Source organism: Mesoplodon densirostris, chromosome 1 (genome assembly GCF_025265405.1).
Source record: "Mesoplodon densirostris isolate mMesDen1 chromosome 1, mMesDen1 primary haplotype, whole genome shotgun sequence".
Classification (NCBI taxonomy): Eukaryota; Metazoa; Chordata; class Mammalia; order Artiodactyla; family Ziphiidae; genus Mesoplodon; species Mesoplodon densirostris.
The window spans coordinates 102363724-102387235 of record NC_082661.1 but is presented as its reverse complement, the minus strand read 5'-3'; the positions used below and the strand labels follow the sequence as shown (position 1 = coordinate 102387235).

Below are 23512 nucleotides of genomic sequence, written 5' to 3'. Positions count from 1 at the left end.
GCGCTTCTTTATTAGTGAGGTTTATACTCTCTTGGTATCTTTTTTTTAAATTTATTTTTATCTTTTTTTTTTAACATCTTTATTGGAGTATAATTGCTTTACAATGGTGTGTTAGTTTCTGCTTTATAACAAAGTGAATCAGCTATACATATACACATATCTCCATATCTCTTCCCTCTTGAGTCTCCCTCCCTCCCACCCTCCCTATCCCACCCCTCTAGGTGGTCACAAAGCACCGAACTGATCTCCCTGTACTATGCAGTTGCTTCCCACTAACTATCTATTTTTTTTATTTTTTGCTTTATAACAAATTTAATCAGTTATACATATACATATGTTTCCATATCCCCTCCCTTTTGCGTCTCCCTCCCACCCTCCCTATCCCACCCCTCCAGGCGGTCACAAAGAACCGAGCTGATCTCCCTGTGCTATGCGGCTGCTTCCCACTCGCTATCTACCTTACGTTTGGTAGTGTATATATGTCCATGCCGCTCTTTCACTTTGTCACAGCTTACCCTTCCCCCTCCACATATCCTCAAGTCCATTCTGTAGTAGGTCTGTGCCTTTATTCCTGTCTTACCCCTATGTTCTTCATGACATTTTTTTTTCTTAAATTCCATATATATGTGTTAGCATACAGTATTTGTCTTTCTCTTTCTGACTTACTTCACTCTGTATGACAGACTCTAGGTCCATCCACCTCATTACAAATAGCTCAATTTCATTTCTTTTTATGGCTGAGTAATATTCCATTGTATATATGTGCCATATCTTCTTTATCCATTCATCCGATGATGGACACTTAGGTTGTTTCCATCTCCAGGCTATTGTAAATAGGGCTGCTATGAACATTTTGGTACATGTTTCTTTTTGAATTATGGTCTTCTCAGGGTATATGCCCAGTAGTGGGATTGCTGGGTCATATGGTAGTTCTATTTGTAGTTTTTTAAGGAACCTCCATACCGTTCTCCATAGTGGCTGTACCAATTCACATTCCCACCAGCAGTGCAAGAGTGTTCCTTTTTTTCCACACCCTCTCCAGCATTTATTGTTTGTAGATTTTTTGATGATGGCCATTCTGACTGGTGTGAGATGATATCTCATTGTAGTTTTGATTTGCATTTCTCTAATGAGTAAAGATGTTGAGCATCCTTTCATGTGTTTGTTGGCAGTCTGTATATCTTCTGTGGAGAAATGTCTATTTAGGTCTTCTGCCCATTTTTGGATTGGGTTATTTGTTTTTTTGTTATTGAGCTGCATGAGCTGCTTATAAATTTTGGAGATTAACTATGTATTTTACATTTGGTAGTGTGTATATGTCCATGCTACTCTCTTTTTATTTACTGGATGTATTTCCTATTGTGTGGGTTCTTTGGTTTCTTAGAGTTTTTAAAAATTCATTTCTCGCTTTAAGACAGCTTAGCAAAACACATATACAACAACAGGGTGTTTTAAAAGTGAAGAAAATTGGAGCAGAGGGAAACTAATGGTAGGAAAATAAAATGAAGACAAGGTAAGTTATTGAATATGAAGTTTGCCAAGGGATCTGGCTGGAGGAAGGCAACACATTTGCCAATGAGTTTTCTGGAAGCCAATGGAAAAGAAGAGAAACAAGATCCATAGTTTCATGAACTCAGCCAACATTTTCCTGGTTAACACCACATTCATTCCCGGTATAGATTCCAAAACACAGTCTTCCCGTGGGTTCATATGCTAGACTGCATCAAAAATCACAGGAGCGGGCTTCCCTGGTCGCGCAGTGGTTGAGAGTCTGCCTGCCGATGCAGGGGACACAGGTTCGTGCCCCGGTCTGGGAAGATCCCACATGCCGCGGAGCGGCTGGGACCGTGAGCCATGGCTGCTGAGCCTGCGTGTCCGAAGCCTGTGCTCCACAACGGGAGAGGCCACAACAGTGAGAGGCCCGCGTACAGCAAAAAAAAAAAAAAAAAAAAATCACAGGAGCAATATTTTCCATACCCTGTGATTTTGCAAAACATTTTCACTCCCACGCAAGAGCTGGAGTCTATTTTCCCCTCCCCTTCAACCTGGGCTGGCCTTGGGATGGCCGCCCTTGATTAACAGAACATGGCAGAGGTAAGGCTACATGACTTCTGAAGCAAGGCCATCCGTGAAGGGCAACACAGCTTCCCCCCCGGCTCTGTCTCCTGGGACAGATGCCTGAGAAGCCTCAAGTCCACCTGTGAAAAGTCTGGCCACATTGAAGCTGCTATACTGTAGCGACCGTGTGTTGGAGATAAAGAGGCGTATCCAATCAGATGGAGCTTCGCCGGGCGGAGGGGAGCCGTTCCTGCTGAGCACTGCCGGGGTTGCAGATTCATGAGCAAAAATAAGTTTTGTTTGTTGCTTTAAGCCCCTGTATTTTAGGGCGATTTGTTATGCAGCAATAAGTAACTGCGATAGTTTATTTAAAGAGAATAGAGAAACTTCGGCAGCGCTCTTCCTCGGCGCTGCCTAAGGAGGTGGCAGCCATCTCCTACTCGGCATCGTGGCCGCCCTCAGAGCTCTCTTGAAGCCCAAGATAATCCAAAAAAAAAAAAGGACCAAGAAGTTCATCCGGCACCAGTCAGACCCATATGCCAAAAGTAAGCAGAACTGGTGGAAACCCAGAGCCATTAACAGCAGGGTGCATAGGAGATTCAAGGGCCAGATCTTGATGCCCGACTTGGGTTACCGGAGCAACAAGAAAACAAAGCACATGCTGCCCAGCGGCTTCCACAGGTTCCTGGTCCACAAGGTCAAGGGGCCTGAAGTGCTGCTGATGTGCGACAAATCTTACTGTGCTGAGATTGCTCTCAATGTCTCCTCCGAGAACTGCAAAGTCATTGTGGAAAGGTAGCCCAGCAGGCCATGGGAGTCACTGGTCCCAACGCCAGGCTGCGCAGCAAGAAAATGAATAGGCAGCTCGTGTGCACATTTTGTTTGTGTTAATAAAACCATAAAACTCAGCAGGAAAAAAACAACAACAACAACGAAACCAAAAAACCTTCAGCAACAATCTTTTATAGCATCAGTGTGCCAGACACACATGGGGTCAAGAGCTGTTTTGTCAAGGGCTCTGTAAATGCTGCAGTTGGAAGCCACAGTGCCTATCAGTGGGCTTTGGAAACAAAGCAGTTTGAATGCCTTTGAACTTTCCTGCACATTTTCGGAAACACATGTGTCACTTTTCTTAGCACTATACTTACAATGTGCTCATAAATAATCTTGAGTACAGACAAATATTGAGAGTTTCTTCTTAAAGACCATTTAACTTTCATAGAGAACATCTTATGTAAAACAGTTTTCTAGTAGAGGCTTATATTTATTTAATGGCAAACTATAGGATATTTTAGACTTTTTTTGATGAAGGATTCAGGTAAACCAGAAATAGATTCCAGATACCTGCTAAGTGCTCAAACCAAATGTGCATAATTCAAATCTATTATTCGAAAGGTAGAGGAGTGTTTGGGAGGTTTTTTTTTTTTTTTTCCTTTTACATCTTTATTGGAGTATAATTGCTTTACAATGGTGTGTTAGTTTCTGCTTTATAACATGAAATCAGTTATACATATACATATGTTCCCATATCTCTTCCCTCTTGCGTCTCCCTCCCTCCCACCCTCCCTATCCCACCACTCTAGGTGGTCACAAATCACCGAGCTGATCTCCCTGTGTGTGTGTTTGGGAGGTTTGATTCTCTCTTGTCCCTCTGATTAATGCCATGTTTAAGCTCCCATGATTGGCAAGCTTTCCATGGATGGGACCCAAAAGAGGGCGAGAAAATCTGGGTCTACCCAGGCAAATTGTGACTGACTGAAGCTTTACATGGGGCCTTTGCCTCCATGGTGCTATTTACTGCTCTACCAGAACTTCCACTGGATGGCAAATTCCTTTAGGAAAAGGAGGCAGGTCTTACTACAGCTGTGGAAGCTGGCAGAGAGCCAGAACGTACCCAGCATGCTGTTATCATTGTTAAGAATGTGAGCATGGACTCGGGGTCCAGAGAGCCTGGGTCTAAATCCTGCTGCTGCCACTCACTGGCGGGCAAACTATTTAACCTCTCTGTGCTTCAGTTTCTTCCTCTATAAAAATAGGAATACTCACAAGGGTTAAACGATTTAAAAGTCCCTAGAGCAATGTGTGGCATAGAAGTGATGTGTCAGCTGTTGCTGCTACCACTGCTACTTCTACTATTACTGCTACATATTAGTAATGGGCACCAGTGAATTTTGCTGAGTGAATAAATGAGTGAATGAATGCCACTCTACTGTGTCCTAGATTTTCCCCTTTATGTTTCTGTAATTAAAAAAATTTTTTTTTAAATTTATCTATTCAGCTGTGTCGCGTCTTAGTTGCAGCACTCGGGATCTTTGTTGCTGCGTGTGGAATCTTTAGTTGCGGCGTGTGGAATCTAGTTGCCTGACCAAGGATCGAACCTGGTACCCCTGCATTGGGAGTGCAGAGTCTTAACCACTGGACCACCAAGGAAGTTCCCCATGTTTCTATAATTTTTCTACTTACTAGCTCCATTTACCATAGTTTTTGAAGACCTCATCCTACCCAGGGCTACTGGACTCTTACATAGCCACAAGCTGAAGATTTGTCCATATAAATAATTGGTTTGTTCACTGTTTGGCCTTCCAGAGCTCCAGGGCTCAGCTCCTCTTGTCCCTTCTGAACTTGAGCCTTTCAATGAAACTTCTTATTGTTCATTGTTCATGCACAGTAAGAATATATTTAAGAGTGCACAGAACACCCCCATTTCTGCCAGTTGTTCAGACTTTCCTCTTACTCACATGTCGTTCCTTGTTCTCATTCTTCCCGGATCCCTGATCATTTGCCTCCATCAGTGGGTCATTGATATCCATTTCTCCAGTTTACATGCTTTGATCTGCTCTGTTCAACTTTCAGCTTGTACCCCTTGGGTCTTTTCTGCTCGTCCCCACCTGCAGGCTGCAGATGCTTTGCCTGATTCCTCACCCTCGGGTGACCAGGTCAGCCAGTATGCCCTGACAGTTACACCACAAAGAGCTCTTAATCACACACCTCCAGGCCACCCTCCCGACTTTCAATCCCATCAGGTCTTCAGACCCACCCCATCCCATCTAGAGAGCATTTATCTGAACCCCGCCCATCATTTAGAGAGATACACTGGAAAACACATTGCATTTCTATCTCCTATTAATAGTGCATTGTGTTTATTTAGCTGTCTGTCTGTTTCCTCTACTTAATATTAAAAGCATTCTGATGGAAAGGATTGTATGTTGTGTTGTATGTGGTGGAGGTTGTATCTGTTGTAGATTTGTGTTCTAGGGTCTTGACATGAATCTCCCTCTTTTGTGGATTCAGGATCTGTTGGTGGAGATGAGTAGAGTGAAAAGTTAACTTGTGGTTGAGTTTTTGTCATGTTTTGTCCAGCTTTGTATCAGTCTGCTTAACACTTACTTGGTTTGCTTGTAGGTTTCCATTGTGTACTAAACAGAGCATTGGCTTGGGGGTCAGAAGACCTTGATTCATGCTTTAATTCCTTGGACAATTCGTTTCAGTTGAGTCTCAGTTTTCTAATTTGTAAGAGTAGGGCCATAATATTTCTCAGAATTGTTTGAGGGTTTAATGCAATAATTCTCACCAGGCTCACTGCTAGTCCATAGGAGGGCTTTGTGAAAATGAGAAAAACGTGTTCCCACATCCAGGCAGATACAGTTTTGTCCCAGGATGTGCCCTTTGAGAGTGGAATGTGATCTATGTTCCCCACACATCCTCTTAGCTGGTGGGATGCCCTGGTACAGAGCTGTGTGCAGAGACTCCACAACTTTTAAAAGTGTAGTTTGTAATGATAAAATGTCATACATGTATTGGGAATTATTATTTATTATAAGTTCCGTTTCTCAGACCCTATCCTATCTATCTGCCTATCTATCTGCCTATCTGCCTATCTATCTATCTATCTACCTACCTACCTACCTACCTATCCATCCATCCATCCATCCATCCATCCATCCATCATTCTTTCTATATATCTATGTATCTCTGTATCTACATATGGCTGCATGGATGTATAGATGTATCTATCTCTCTATCTCCATCCATTTAATCATTCCACCTCTTTTCACAAAGGATTTGAGGTAGCATTGATTAAATTACAGAATCACAGCTAATATTTGCATAGTGCTCTTTCATTGATCTAAATTACTTTATGTCATCCTTATGATGGTCTTATGGGGGGAGTATCCTGTCTCTCACTTTACAGATGGGCTGGTTGGGTCTCAGACACACATAAGAAATGTCGGACTCAGGATGGAAGCCCAGATTTCTGGTTTATACCCATGTTCTTTTACCAGTATCATGCCATCCAATCTGCTTGTCACTATGATAAAGTACGATATGACAACTATTTTTTATTTTCTGTACTATATCTCAAAAATTGGAACTGCTCTTCAGTAACTGAAACTGAAGAAAAATCAACATCTATTATTATAAACACAACAGAGACCTACAGAATTGGTTTTCTCTTGGTTTCTGTACTGTCTCTAGATGTTAGGGAATTTAATTTAATTTCTACATGAGAGAAGCAGTGCATTCAACCAAAGGGATGTGGAGTACATAGAAATGAGCTAGGCTTAAAAGGGACTCAGATAGCCAGAGGAAAGGCAGAAGAGGACAACATTAATACCTACAGCTTAAGTAATCACTCACATCATTTATTGTGGCTACTGTATGTTGCTGTATAAGTATATCACATATGATCTTATACAAGGGGGATTTCTATAAGAAGTATTATGATTAAACACAAGTGGATTACAGATAAATCTCATACATCCGTTTCATATCTCCCTTTGTTACAGGATTTCAAAATGCTTGTGAAACACTAAGGAAATGAAACAATATCTAGCCTCTTATCAAATGAGCAAGAGTATTGCATTGATGGTTATGAGACATAGGAGCAAAGAGGTATTTCAAAATTGCATGTATGCCACTCAGAACCACAACCCTGGGCTTCAGAAATCACCCACTGTTAGATATTATCTTAGAAAAGATGCGTTTCCTTTGACTGTAATTACTCATATAGTTTCAACCTCATTATTATTGTTCAGAGTAAGAATTGTATTTTTTATTTCAGTGATATCAGATTTGGGGAAATGTCACAGAGTAAAACTGATCTATTTCCATAATTCTAGGCCTTGGGTATTTTTTCCCACCCCAGAGGATGAAGGTAATGGTTACCACCTCATCCCTGGAAAAATACCAATACCAAGTGGCTTTCAGAACAAAGAGAGCCTGGGCTTCATGTGACTGCTGTTGAAGTACAGGAATAAAGAGATTGGCCCCTTCTTGTAGCTCTTTTTGGGGAACAGGACAAACACCCACACTCTAGTCTAAATTTGTCATTGGTGTCTCAGGAGACATGATTTGATTTGTGGTAACACTGAGTCCCGATTACAGAGAGCAAGAGAGCCCATTATGGTGCTCGGCATTTCAGCAAGAAACGTGAGTTAGATAGGAGCTTATTGATTTTTTTTTCTTTTTTACAGCAAATTTAGAAAGTATATTGAAATAAATAACAATGTAAATACCACATAGTAAACCTTTTGGGATACAAAAAGGTGCTTGCAGAAAGCAGCTAAAACAATCTGTTGAGGCACATTGTAAGCCTTAAGTTCTCATATTAGAAAAAGAAATAGTGAAAAATTATTAACCTACACTTTTTTTCTATTTTTTTTTCCTTTTTTTCCCCCCAATCTTCCAATTCATCACACCATAACCCCCATCTCCTGCTGCTTTCCCCCCTTGGTGTCCATACATTTGTGGAATTTATTGATTTTAATCTCAAATAATTCTCATGGAATTCTTTTGAGGCTATAAGGGAGCTTTAGGGTAGTTTAATCCAACATTTTTGTTTTCTATGAAGAAATTGGCTCCAGAGTGGTAAGATGAATTACTTGGTGGTGATGCCAAAACCAAGGCCTTTAGGACACCAGCCAGGAAGTCCCTCACCGCACCATTCAACCACTTTCTTCCTTCTTCAAGGTGAAGACAAATATATTTATTAAAAATCAGTATAAATAAGATTTATTTAGATTTTTTTTTCTATTTTGGGCACTGTGCTTTCTTTATTATTTCATTGAATCTTTCTGTAACCCTACGACTCTAAGTACTATGCTATTGTTACTATTGTTCACCTGCCTTACAGATGAGGAAACTGAGGCTTACAGAGGTGATGAAGGACCTTGATCTGAATCACACACCTGTGAGAGCCAGAATTTGAACCCAGTCTTATCTGAGAGACCACACTCTCAACCACCACCTGAAACTAACCTCCTTTGCTGTATTCTCTTTACTCTGGGTCTCCTTGGGAAGGAGTTTCTGTTGTGTATTAGCTAAAGTGATGGAGCCCAGGGGAAGAGACAGCACTTCACTCTCTAAGTGGTCACTCGCTCTCTCCTTTCTCTTTCTTATATTCTTCTTTGTCCTTCTCTCTATAACCATCTTTCCTTTTACATTCTCAAATACAGAGACAGTGCACGTGCTGACTGAAGCATTCCACCTCAAATTCCCATTTCCAGCTCTGGGTTTCATCTGAAGTTTCCCCTCTTCTTTTATTTATACATTTGATTGTAAAGGTCCTTAGGCTGTGTATACTTTTGGCACACACATAAATATTAAAATAATAATAGTACTCAATTAGATTGTAGGAGATTTATATGTAGTCATTCTTGACAAAGAGCAGGCAGTTTGATTGCTTTTGTGAGAGAAGTTAGAAGTGGGTTCCTCAGCTTTTCTCAAACTTACATGCATTCTTTCTATTGAGGGCAAAGGAAATGTATTTTCCCTCTGACTTTATTGAGGTTTGGTAGTGTGGAGAATACTTGTTGCATTAAGAGCATCTCCCTATTTAGTTCAATGGTTTGCTGCCTTTGGCTCTGTGTTTAAAAAAATGCACTGTTTGTGGGTGAGGAACATAACAATGAGGTACTTTGTGCCTGAAAGCATTTCTACAAAGTGCTAGAGCTTGATTTATGGTGCGAACATTGTTTGGAGGATGATAAATGTGCAATGTGGATTCAACGTGGATCCCAGCAATCCAAACCGTGCAATTTCTTTGCGTCCAGGGTCACTTAGTCAGTGACATTTGTCTGTCCGTAGCTGGGATACTGGTTCGCTTCTAAGCATGGTTCAGGCATGTCCAACATAGCTAACGAACCAGGGGCTGGATGAATTGAAATTTTCAATTTATTTTCTTGGGGGCTGTGTAGCTTCCCAAGAAAGTACACAACTGGGGTTCCCTGCTAGTATGCAGACATGTCTGGGCGTCTCTGCTGACCCAGAGGGGTTGCCTGCTGAAGTCTATTTGCGGGAGCACCAAGGAGACTTCTGGGAAAGCACCCATCCTAGGTGAGGGAGAGCCGGGCCTGGGAGATTGACTCAGGAGCAGGTTGAGATGTTTTGAGGACTGTATCCTACATGTGGCTTGGATTTGTCTCCTTGTCACAGCTCTTCTGCCCACATGGCTGTATGCCCAGATTTGTTTGGTCAAGGCTACCAAACAATGGGACACAAATCATGCTGCTTAGGGGCCTCGAAGGGACTGCCTACAGAGGGGAGTGGTCCATTCTTCCTTCCTTCTCACTGTGGACCGCAACCCACTTGGCTCTATTAGGCCCCTTGGTTGTCTCATTCCAGAGCATTTGGTTCATTGACCATCACACCTGTCTTCCCTGCTCTGCAGAGAGCTCTGTGAGAGCCAGCTGACTTCTGTCTTGTTCAGTATGGTATCCCCAGCACTTAGCCTCTTAGAGGAGCTCAATCAACATGTTGTTGGATGGATGAAGTTTGGGTGGAGGAAGGTAGTGATGCTCAAGTCTGCATTGGGCTACCTGGCAGAGCTGGAGGTGAACTGCTGGGCCTTGTATGGGAATGGGAAGGACTGGGGAGTACAGCTTCCCTGAGTGGTGGACTGACCATTAATCAATCGACCCTTCCAAGTCAGAGAGGAGAAGTAAACTGATACTTGTTTTTTTTCTGGGTTGTTGGAGTTTTTTGTTTGTTTTGGATTTTGTTTTGTATGAATTTCACATTTGGATTCTGACTTAGTTTCTGCCATATGACTTCAAGTTTACAGCAGCCTCTTAGTTTACAAGAGCAAAGCCTTTGATTGACTTCACTGAGTGAAGCCAGTGCCAGTCACCAGCCTTGGTGACTGACATCACTACTGTATCTGCCATTTATTTCTCCTCCATGTCCCAAGTTTCAGGAATGTCTCTGGTTGTCCATGCTGCTCACCTTCTGGACCCAGGCTCAGAAGACTTTAACATCCTTGTGCCAGCCGTTCCCAGGTTACCAGGTGTCATTCTGGTGCCACCTGCTAAGTCCTGCCCTTCTCTTGTTTATTTTCTTTTTTCTCTACTCTTTTTAAATTCATGGATCACATGTCTCAGAGCTCCTTAAACCTAGAGACAAGTATGGTTTTAACACCTGTGGTAAGAACCAGTCACAGTTACTGATTAACCCAGTGACACATGCTAATTAGATTGGACATGGACACAGGGAGGGAAAGGATTCATAATGAGTCCATTAAATCTCATTTCCATCAGAAACTTGAAAACCTCCGAGGGATCAAAAGTTCTATGTGATTTTTCTGAGAGAAGAGAATTGTTGTGGCATTAAGGACAATGTTCTGGAGATTACTAGACAGTTGGAAACCTAATTCATTCTTGCACAGACATATAGTGATGGTATTTTGTGGATGTTGTTAGGACAATAAGGTCAGAGTTAACTTAAAGAAGCACCCAGTGTCTTGCTATTTTCCCAGAACCTCTCTTGCTCTGTTATGATTCTGAACCCTTATGCATCCATGTACCCTTTCCATCTGGCAAACTCCTACTCATTTTTTAAGACTCAGTTCCTTAGTGAAGCTTCCACAAGTTCCCAGACAGAGTTAGGCATCCCTGTCCCCTACCACATGCTTCTATAGCATCCTTCAGCACACATATATATTATAGTATTTACCAAGACATAGGGCAGGAGTTGGCAAGCTTTCTGTAAAGGGCCAGATAGTAAACATTTTCAGTTTTGCCAGCCATATGGTCTCGGTTGCAACCATTCAACTTGGCTGCTGGGTGTAAGTAGTCATAGACAATATCTAAATGAATGAGCATGGCTGTGCTCCAATAAAAGTTAATTATGGATTCTGAGATTTGGATTTCATGGACTCTTTCGATGTCATGAAATATTCTTCTTCATTTGATTTTTTTCCCCCCAAACATTAAAAAATGTGAAAATCATGCTTAGCTCAGGGACCATACAAAAACGGGCATGGGTTTGGCCCATGGGTTGTGTTTGTCCAGCTCTGATATGGAGCTTTTATTCAACCACGTGTCTGTCTCTTCCATCTGACTGTCAGCAGTTGAGTTCAGGTAGTAGAATCCTAAGGCATAGGGTAGTTCCCAGCACCTAGGAAGGAAGGACTCAACAAATGCTTGCTGAATGGATGCCTGTGCCGGAGTAAGAAGTAATACTTCCCTAAATTTGTTGAGCACTTATGGTGTCAAACATTGAGCTGAGCACTTTATATGCATTTCTCTTTTAATCCTCATTTAATTTTGCTATCTAGAGACATTAAAGTCAACAGTTATCATTAGACTGTGTTAAACGTGTCTTTGTAGTCACATTTAATCCTCTCAACAACCATTTGGTGAGTAAGTACTGATAATATCCACTCTTACAGCTGAGGGAAATTGAGCTTGGAGAGATTCTTTGCTCAAAGTTACCGAGCTAGGGAGTAGGGTGGGGTTAGGAAAGAGCCTGGGTCACCAGACTTGAGGGTCTCCAGTTCATAACCCCCATGCTGTAGAGCATCAAAGCTTGGATGCCCTCTTGATGGACTTGAGTATCAGGCAGCTTCTGGGACCATGGTGATGCTGAAACAGGCATGGGGGATGTCCTTTTCTCCTTCTACCCGTTTGGTTATGCTAAAGGGCTACCATGATTCTGTTCCTAACTAGCTGTGTAATGTTTGGAATGTGGCTTAACTTTTCTGGGTCCATGTCTTCCACTAGTATAGCAAAGAGTTCGAATTGTATGCTGTCAAATGTGTCCTCTTACGATAAGTTTCTGTAATTTTGTTCTCTGCTGTTTTCTGCTTACATATTGCTATTGTCTGTCTCAATTCTCCCAATCTTGACTACAGAAATCTCAGGTCCCGTGGGGTTGCTTGGACTTAGAGGGGAGGAAGGGAGAAGGGAAATATTCATCTAGCCACAAATACATTTTTAAGTCCACAAAATAGCAGCTTTTAGGATATTTGTTTTTTGGCTTTTTTTTTTTTTGATGGAAAGGTAGCTTTTCCAAGAAAAACAAGTAACATTATTGTCTATAACAAAATGACAATAGTGATAGCATCTTCTATTTCCAAGGCACCTTTTAAAAGTGCCTTTTTGAAGGCATTATCTAATTCATCCTTCCAATATTCCTTTGAGACATATAAGAAGCTTTTTTAGTAGAAGATCCTTTTATGTAGCTGCAGAACGAGCCTTTCTTTGTTGTAAACTGAAAGGCACTGAGTATCCCAGAGAGATTTCAATAGCAGGCCACTGAGTGAGTGGTCACTTCTCAGATGGATGGTCACAATTCTTAAGGAAAAAAAAAAAAAAAAAAAAGCCAGGCTTCTGCCAGGGCTTTTAGAAATTAAAAAAAAATTTTTTCCACTTAATATAAACGTAGCCTTTGGTATTTAAAAATCTGATATCCTTGTTTGGCTGGTGAATATGAGTCATTTGAATTAGTGGAAGTGGATATACCTAACTCATTCCCAATAAATATTTGCTGTAGGAGTCAAGGGATGTTTGAGACGATCTTCGGAAAGGCAGGAATTGTATCTATGGGGAAGTTCCATGTCCTGTGGCCATGTCACTGGGCCCAAGTGAACTGTAGAGGCAAGATCATAGGAGGTTTCTATTAGATGTGCTTAAGTGACATCTCTCTGGGTCTCTAGAGGGATAGACCTAAACAAGTAAAATAAAACAAAAATTCAGAATTCTCCATAAATAAGCATGTCAAACAATCTTTTCTGAATTCAACTTTTACATTTACATAAAATATAACACTTCCACGGTGTCTTTGCAGTACAGACATTGGCTTTTAGCTTTGTTTAGCAGTGATTACCACAAGTATATCCTGACAGCCAGGGAACGCCATTGATAACATGACAAAAGAAATAGAATTTGTTATGGGGGCCTGTCTACTCCCTGTTTTGCATCCAGGTGCCCAGATCCCTCACACTGTCCTTGACTTCTTGCAAGCCCATAAGAATGCTCTACCTATACCAACTCTCCCCTAGGGTTCTAACCCTTCAGGACATCTCTACTTCTCTTCATCCTGTTCCCCACTGCCTTCACTTCCTTAGAGCATTCTGCCCTCTCTAAGTAGGAAATCAAGTTGATAAGTAAATTTACACTATGATATAAATCAATGCTAGGCTTTTGGATTTTATGAATAAGAGAAATTAAAAAATTTTGAATTGCCATCTTTTCTATTCAACTTCTATCACCAGAATTTTGTAAACTGAAGGGTAGCTTATTACCTTCAAATTAGGATGGATATAATCTTACAACAGAAGATAGTTCAGCCTAATAGAAGATAGTTGGCAACTTTATACTGACATGTTAAAAAAAAAGGATATATTTTTAAAGGATAGAATGTAATAAAGTTTTTTTTATTTTATAATTTACATGTAAAATTGGCAACAGAGAAATCCACATTAAGAGATGAAGATTGTCTAACATGATCTGGGACATTTATTTTTATTTTTTTGAAATAGTCATTGTCAAATACCAAATTTTGCCTGGAGGAGCTTGACAAAATGGTAAGCTATGTTTTTTAACTTGTTCAGAGCAATTTGAAATGTTCTAGGTAAACTAAGAGGCGCTCAGGAAGTGTTGCCCTCAAGTTGCCCATTGCTTTTCTGCAACTTCTCTTTGCAAGACTGGTGAGAGATCTGAGAAATTAAGCTGTAAGCAGCATGTCTGGTTAGCAAGTGTTCCAAAAACAGACTACAGAGCAAGCAGCATGCGGCATCTGCTGACTCATAGGTCTGTGCAACCTGGGTGCCCCATTCGCCCAACCTGGAGTCATCAGAAATGTACTTAAGAGGGAGGCTTCAGATTAGTAAAAAATTTCTGCAAGCACGGGCCACACGCCTACCAGCCTTTGGGAGCTGTTTGTGTAAAAGGCATCACTAACCTTCCAAGGGTAATTTGCATTTGAAGAGCTTATTAACCAAAGTGTCCAGTGCCTTAGTTTTAGTGTGCTCAGAGATCCTTTTGGGAATCTGATGAGAGCCCTAGCCACTGTCCCCAGGAAAATATCACAAGCTCACACAAGAATTGCACATTTTAGCAGGTAATTTCAGGAGATTTATGGATTTACAAAACTCTAATCAATAGAATTTGGGAAGCATAAGGATGAAGTGAAGCTTTTCAGAAGTCTGGGAGAACTGTTAGGGACATTGTGGGTAAGTAGCCCTGTTTTTAATGTCTCAAGAGTCTTCTTAATTATGCACCTTCTTTCCTGAAATAGACATCAATAGGATGAGTATAATTGTAACCTGAACAGAAAGATATCTTTTTTGTTCTTGCAAATTAAAGGATTGCTGAGTTATAGCAAAATACTCCCAGTTTATGCTTTGCACAGAAAAATATAGAAGAAGTAATTGCCTTTTGATCTTTGAAACCCTCTTGGTGTTCAGCCACTTAAACCCAGGCATCCTACCTAGATGGTCATGAAGAATTCATGCTCCAAAGTAAATGCAGTGACACTGCTGGCATTATAGTTGTCCTTATGCTAATCTTTTCTATCTTGTGACTGTGATGTTGAGAGGGGACAAACATATTTAATATTTTCATAGTACCCTTGGACTCAAACTCCTCCATGTGTAACAAAATATGTGCGTATTAAGTTCTAGAGTTCTGTCTCTGATATTTCTGTTGGTGAAAGAAATACAATTAAAGAGAGATTGCATTGCTCAGTGTGCTGTATACATTATTCATGACGCAGAAACATGAGTCACTTTCCCTTGCTGTGCTAATGCAGACCATCCATAAGGTAGAGTCGTTATCTATAGGCTCTTCTTTTTCATACCAATCTGTTCAATATGGTCAGACAGGGTTTCTCCTGTCAGACATACCCCCCCCACACACACACTTTTTGCTTTGACTATTTGTATTGTAAGCATATAAAAAGACATAACATGATATTTTCACACTTCTCCCCCCACCCCCCGCAACTCTTTTACATGAGAATTCTAAATTTTTTGAATCTCTTAAAGCATCTGGGCTGAAATGACAAACCATCAGCTAACAGGGCAGTAGAAATTTGGATGGGTCTTCTGATTATTTTTCTGCTTTCTGCCTTTCATACTCCCTCCCTCCCATCCCCATCTTCCTATCCCTCTCCACCATGCTTCCTGATCTCCTGGAATCTCTGGTACAAATAAGAGAAAGTTTAGACCCAGAATGCAAATAATGGTTACTTTTCTCATAAATAGAGATTGATTTCTATTTTGGCTTTACAAAATATTTTTAGCCAATATAAGCATAAAGGATTTGCTTCAAAGCTAGACTCTTAATGGAGCTCTGCCTCTTCTGGATGAAGACATTGGAATTGGACCCACTTTATCCTGCTCCAGAGATGGTAACCTATCTGACTTAAACACTGTGATGCTGTTTAGGCTGAACGGTAACTTGTTGAATGCAGTGCATTGAGAACTTGAACTAGGACTTGGAAGTCATTGGCTGAACTACTGACTTGAGAGCTGGGGTACCTATACTTCAGTTACTGTCAGGAACTTGATGCAGTGTAATCTTTATTTAAAGAGGGTTTAGTTCTTCATCTACAAGGAGAGTATCCGGAGTGACAGCATCCTTCTGTCTGAGATTGGCTAGATATTCGCCAGTCTGTTTCCTTTCTCTGGGCACATATAGAGAGACTACATTTCCCAGCCTTGCTTACAGTTGGGCTGGGGCCATCTCAATGGTGTCAGCGGGATATGAGGGGAAGTGATGGATGCCATTTTCAGTCCTGGTCATGAAAATCCCTTTATAATCAGCTGCATGATGATAGGGTCCTACTGTGTGGATGAGAGTCTTTGAGGAGTGCTGCCCTCCACTCACCATGACAATGGTGAGAAATAAACTTTATCATGTGAAGTCATTGAGAAGTTGGTTTTGTTAGTTACAGTGGCTAGTATTACTTATTAAACAGTCACATTGCCTTCGAAAAGGTGATTTTGAAAATGTGTTTCTGAGCATAGGCTTTGTATAATTTCTATTATTAATAACCTTAAAGTTAATGGAATTGATCATACAATGAAGGATATTTGAAGAAAATGTCACATTTCTGCTTTTATAAATAAATCTTTACTGAAAACTTACTATATAAGGCATTTATGGGACACAGCTTCTGACACAGCTCTCAATGATCCCAACTCCTGGTACTCATGCTCTTGTGTAATATCCACCCCCTTGAATGTGAGCTGGACCTAGTGAGTCACTTCTAACAAGTAGAATATGGCACAAGTGATGGGATGTTGCTACCACGACAAAAGACTGTAACTTCCTTCTTGCTGGCACTCTCTCTGTTGCCAGCACTCTCTCTGTTGCTGGCACTCTCATACCTTCTCACTTGCTTGCTCTGATGAAACCAGATACCATGTTGTGAGTTGCCCTATGGAGAGACCCAGGTAGCAAGGAACCGAGGAAGGCCTCCAGTCAACAGCTGTTGTGAAACCAAATCCTGCCAACAACCGCTGGAGTGAGGTTGGAAAGCAGGTCCACTTCCAGCTGAGCCCTCAGATGAGACTTTGGCCTCCACCATCCTACAGCTTGATTACAGCCTATGAGAGATCCAGAGCCTTGCCCAGATTTCTGACTCAGAGAAACTGTGAAATAATAAATGATGCTTGTAGCCACTAAGTTTGGGGGTAATTTTTTTTTGTAGTGATAGATAACTAATATAGCACTCTATTAGATGGTCGGGGGATGATGATGGCTATGATTTCTTTTTTTTTTTAATATTTATTTATTTGGCTGTGCTGGGTCTTAGTTACGGCACATGGGAACTTCATTGCCGTGTATGGGATCTTTGTTGTGGCATGTGGGATCTTTAGTTGCAGCATGTGGGATCTTTAGTTGCGGCCTGCGGGATCTAGTTCCCTGACCAGGGATCGAACCTGGGCCCCCTGCATTGGGAGTAGGGAGTCTTAACCGCTGGACCTCCAGGGAAGTCCCATATGATTTCTGTTTTTAAGGAGCACGCGGTTCTGTAGTGATTGCCAGAGTGGCTACAAGAACAAAGCTTTTAGGGATGAGGAAGAGAGTTCTGTTCATTCTGCCAGGGGTTAGGGTTAGAGGAAATATTGTTGAGTAACTGGTACTGGGTTTGATTAGGATTTGACTATACAAGGAGTGGGAAGAAGACACTTCAAGGATGGAGAGCAGCACAGGGAGGTGTGAAAGAGCCTGGCATGTTTGGGAAACATCAGGTGGTCTAGTGAGGCAGGCGAATGAGGAGGTGATTGAGGGACCATCTGTAAGGATGCGTGGGGGACACGAGGCTGCAGAGATTGCTTTAGATAATAGGATTTGTTCCTCAACCAGTGGTAAAGTCATGGACCATGGGTTGAAACTGTGTCTGTTGAAACTGGTATCAACCATGGTGTGAAGTGCACAGAGCCCAAATTCTGGGCAAGAAAAAAAATCCCTCTGATATTTTATCATCCACATAGTCCATGCCTAGATAATATCAAACTCAGTCATTAAAATCTCATCACAGTATTTGGTTTGATATTAAAAATGGTTTTGTCTGATTTTTCACTGAGTTATTTCTGTGTGGAATAAATATAGTTAAAATGATTTTCAAGGTGATGGATGAGTTAGCTAACTTTGGTGGTCATTTTGCAACATATACATATATCAACTCATTACATTCGACAACTTAAACTTATGCAATGTTATATGTCAATTATATTTCAATAAAGCTGGAAGAAAAAAATCTTTGTAAACAGAAAAAACAAACAAAAACCTGTTTCAAGTCACCTTATCCCTTTTTTATTGGCTTCAGGGGTCTTTGGGCAGAAACCTGTATTCCTCCCCTAGGAATAAGGATTGGGACATCTTTTTTTCACTGAGCCTGCAGGTTCACTGAACCTCCTATTACTATATTCCTTTTTTTAAAAATAAATTTTTTTAATTAGTTAATTAATTTTTGGCTGCATTGGGTCTTTGTTGCTGCACGTGGGCTTTCTCTAGTTGCTGCGAGCGGGAGCTACTCTTCATTGTGGTGCACGGGCTTCTCATTGCGGTGTCTTCTCTTGTTGTGGAGCATGGGCTCTAGGCACACAGGCTTCAGCAGTTGTGGCTCACGGGCTCTAGAGCACAGGCTCAGTAGTTGTGGCACACGGGCTTAGTTGCTCCGCGGCATGTGGGATCTTCCCGAACCCGTGTCCCCTGCATTGGCAGGCAGATTCTTAACCACTGTGCCACCAGGGAAGCCCCTACTATATTCCTGAATATGGAGCTAGTGGCAGGGATTGGGCTACGTATTTATATATATATATATATATATATATATATATACATACATATATTTTTGGAGTACTTTTTTTTTTTTTTTTTTCTTTTTGCGGTATGCGGGCCTCTCACTGTTGTGGCCTCTCCCGTTGCGGAGCACAGGCTCCGGATGCGCAGGCCCAGAGGCCATGGCTCACGGGCCCAGCCGCTCCGCGGCATATGGGATCCTCCCAGACCGGGGCACGAACCCGTATCCCCTGCATCAGCAGGCGGACTCTCAACCACTGCGCCACCAGGGAGGCCCAATTTTTGGAGTACTTTAAAAAAATTATTATTAGTTTTTTTTTTAAGGCTGCACCACACAGCATGAGGGATCTTAGTTCCCCCAACCAGGGATCGAACCCGTGCCCCCTGCATTGGGAGTGCAGAGTCTTAACCACTGGACCACCTGGGAAGTCCCTACATATTTATATTTAAACTCACCTCTGCAAAGAATCCAAGTGTCAGGAAACTATTGAAGCACTAAATTTCTAAAGGCTATGGTAAATAACAGAATAAGATATTTCACAATTGCTAACTATATAGCATCAACGAGCCCCATATCTTTCAGATACAGGAGCCCCATATCTTTCAGATACAGGCATTATTAGAGCGGGGAAGGCAGTTCAGCCTGAAGCAAACACTGTTGTTTGTTGTCTTTAAAAAGGCATTCTCTAATTTGCATTAAATGGAAAAGTTAGGATTCTGTGCTTGTGCCCATTTTGTTGGAAAAGAAATGTACCGTAGAATCATTAAATATACCACGTTTCAAATTTCACTAATCTTTCTTTCAACTCTTTTCCAGTTAAATGATCAAATAGTTTAGCGTTATCTGTTCTGCTCATAGTTTTTCTGAAGTGGTACATTTTCCCCTCCCTTGGATTTATTTACTTCATTCTTGACTCTTTCCTCTACTGGTAGCCAATACTAAATGGCCTTCTTGGAAAACTGATATTTGCTTTATTAGCTTCCCAGCTGGTACTAATATTGGGATGATGTCTGTTTCCATGAGCATCAGCTGGACTTTCGAGGGGAAATTCCCATTTGCTGCTTCATGAAGCGGGGCTGATGAAGTCCAGGGCTCCCCAGAGCTGGCCTTGTTTGGTTCAGTCATTGGACCTCAGGGATGTTGATTCTGATGATGAGTCTGGCTCGTGAGAATCACTTTTTGCACTTCTTTCTCAGTTGGGGACATTTATTCAAGAATCACTGCAATGTCAGGCTGAGTGAATGGGGTCACCTTGGTCTATATGAAACAGTGGCACACAACTATGAATCCTGGATCCGTGCATGAATAAGCCTGCTGCTTGAGAAGAGACAGACTCATTCCCTTGGCTGAGATTTATCTGATGCCTGATATCAATTACGCTTAATCTCACTCCCCCACCTGGAGTCCCTGCTGATATCTAAGTCCTCTTTTGCACACTTCAAGTATGGTGGTTGCAGTTCCAGAAAGGAGAAAGGCTGAGTGGAGGTCAGGTCTGTAAAAATAGGAGAGGCAAGCTTGGGTAGGTCTAAAGAATCACTGTAAAATTTTACCAGCTCCTCTGTGACCCACACTTTTGCAAAAATCACATTTCTTGAAAACTGATCCTAAATCTAAATTAAAAAAAGAAACAAAATCATTTCTTTTATTCTGATTCACATTCTACATAACATTCTACATGTGTTTGTACCAGTCTTACACATTGATGCAAAGAATTACAGGCTTATGTTTTTTTCTTGGGAGGGCAGTTATGTTTTCTCCAGTGATGTCACTTGTAACAAACAACTCACAACTGTCAAGGCATAAGACTATTAAAAGAGGAGAAAATCCCACGCCAACCTTTTTTTTTTTTTCTCCTTTCATTGGGCTTCTCCCTATTTGCAGCTCTGTACTCCATAGGCTACCTGATAGCTTTTACTCAAGAAAGTCGAGTTGTTTTGAAGGTTTGGTTGCTGTTTTCATTTCAGTATTCCAGAGTCAAATGCTTTATGTTCCAGTTCAGTATTTCCCACGTTCACTTTGTTGGTGAACTATTCTCTGTGGGCCACAGTAAGGTGCTGCCTGGGTGTCTTTCAGTGCTGACAGACACCACTTTAGTGTTAAGAAGGGCTCAAAGGCTGTATTAGTCAGGACGTGTTCTGAGAACAATCAACCACAAACATTTTAGCATCTCAGAAATGGAGGTCTATTTCTTGCTCATGCTAAGTGCCCATTGTAGGGTGGCCGTGGGGCTTTGCTTCCTGTTTCATCACCCTTCCTTGGAGCTACATATTCATTTGGTACATTTTTGCCTTTGGCGTTTTCACAGGTGAACACTTTACTAGATACCGTATCACCGTGTGATAGGGATTGTCATCTTTGCGGATTGGCTAGCTTACGCTGTAGTGAAGGACAACCTCAAAGTTGCAGTGGCTTAAATGCCAAAGGATGATTTCTTACTCCTGGTATACATCTTGAGGGACACTGCCCTGTCCTCCTTACTTGAGATCCAGGCTGAAAGAAACTCCGCATCTGTTTCTATAGCTGCCCAGGTTTGTGTCATAGTCACCTAGCGCTGTGTAGCAAACAGCTTTCAAACTTAGTGGCTTTAAACAACAATTATCTAGTTGCTCACTATTTTGCAGCTTGGGGTAGGCTTAGCTGGGCAGTTTGCTGTTCTTGCCTGGGGTTGCTTTGCAGCCATAGTCAGCTGGTGGGTTGGCTGGGGATGGCTAGCCTCACTCATGTGTCTGGGGTTCAACTGAGATTACTGGAGCAGTTGGGATGGCTGGGTCTCTCTAACCACCTGGTCTCTCATCTTCAAGGAGTCTAGCCTGGGTTTCATTGTTCTAATAAAGAGTGAGAGGTGAAGTTTCATAGACCTCTCGGGGACAGTGCTCACATTGTCACTTTCACCATGTTCTATTGGTCAAAGCAAGTCATAGGGCCTGCTCAGATTCCAGAGAAGGAGAAAACTTCTCTTTGAAGAAACCGCAGAGAATTTATGGCCATTTTAATTCACCACAGCAGGAGAATGGGATTGCGGCGAATCATGTACAGGCATGCCTCAGAGACAGTCGCGGGTTGGTTCCAGACCACCACAACAAAGCGAATATATAATAAAGTGAGTCACATAATTTTTTTTTCCAGTGCATATCAAACTTACGTTTACACCATACTGTATAGTCTAGTAAGTGTTCAATAGCATTATATCTAAAAAAGCAATATACATACCTTAATTTAAAAATAATTTATTGCTAAAAAATGCTAACCATCATCTGAGCCTTCAGTGAATTGTAGTAGTGGCATTAAAAACACTGATCACAGGGATTCCCTGGTGGCGCAGTGGTTGAGAGTCCACCTGCCGATTCAGGGGACACGGGTTTGTGCCCCGGTCCGGGAAGATCCCACATGCCGCAGAGCGGCTGGGCCCGTGAGCCATGGCCGCTGAGCCTGCGCGTCCAGAGCCTGTGCTCCACAACAGGAGAGGCCATAACAGTGAGAGGCCCACGTACTGCAAAAAAAAGAAAAAATCACTGATCACAGATCACAATAACAAAGTAATAATAAAGAAAAAATTTTAAATATCGCAAGAATTACCAAAAAGTGACACGGAGACACGAAGTAAGCAAACGCTGTTGGAAAAGTGGTGCTGATAGACTTAATCAGTGCAGCGTTGCCCCAAACCTTGCATTTGTAAAAAACGCAGTATCTGTGAAGCGCAATAAAGCGAAGAGCAATAAAACGAGGTCTGCTTGTACTTGTTCTTAAATCTTGTCCCCAGATATGACAATTGTCAATTCTACTCACATTTCGTAAACCAAAGCATGTCACATGGCCATGCCTAACTTCAGAGAGGGTGGGGAAATGGACTCCTTACCCTCTGCTAAGAAGATAGAAGGCTGAAAGTATTTGATAAATGTAAATAATGATGCTAATAAAAATGTCCAATTGTTGACCATAAGGGCTTCTATTGTTGGGGATTGATGGGTTTCTTAAATTGATTTTCAGTAGTGTGCAGCTTATGTAACAGAGTTAACCAATCAGATTCAAGGCTCTTACATTATATTTAGGCTATTTGTAAAACTTATACAGTGCTATTCAGTATGTGGCTCAAGCCTTCCCAAATGTTTAGTCATTTTGTAGCCCTGCATCAACTATAAAAATACGTCACCATCTTTCTTTTGAGTGTAGCATCAACACATCAGATTTTGGATATTGCTCTTAAAGGCTTTTCATAATGTTTATCACTTACGGATCAGATGGGTCATCAATGTGTCTTTTATTTCCTTAGTTCAAGGGCAAGAATCCAATGAATATGATGAATGAATATGGATGATGATTGGGCAGAATATGAAGATGATTAAGCAGAAGTCATACACAGAGTTGGAATCTCATGTGTCACAAATTTAAATTTAGTAGTAGTGATATCTTGATATGGACTTTGAAGAGACAACAATAATTGGGGATCCCTGTGGAGGTTGTACTCTTTCAGTCAGAGGTGGTTTGTGTTCATGGAATCAAAGGCTGGCGGGAGACTGAGGTAGGTTTCGTTGATTTGTTTGTTTGTTTTTGGCTGCACCATGCAGCATGTGGGATCTTAGTTCCCCAACCGGGGATCGAACCCGCACCCCCTGTAGTGGAAGTGCAGCGTCTTAACTACTGGACCACCAGGGAAGTCCCTGAGGTGGGTTGATAAAAGTCATATAGCATTCCTGACTATTTTCATGATGAATGAAATAAACCATATTAAGTAAATAGTTATATACAGCTGGATATACATATAAAACTTAAAAAGAAATTTCACAAGTATGACTTTAGATGGAGAGATGTAGCCTTCCATCCAGTCTGTTGGGAAGTCAGGTGGCAGAGGGAAGCAGGGGACCCGAGAGGCTGGTGCAGACATGAAGGGTGCTGTGGGCAAGAGTAGGGCTTTGCATAAAAA

The 23512-nt window shown here is 41.5% G+C and overlaps 1 pseudogene; it reads left to right on the top strand.

Moving 5' to 3' along the window:
- Nucleotides 1–2085: 2085 nt before the first annotated feature.
- On the top strand, nucleotides 2086–2949 carry LOC132488418 (large ribosomal subunit protein eL32-like; annotated as a pseudogene).
- The last annotated feature ends 20563 nt before the right edge of the window (nucleotides 2950–23512 follow it).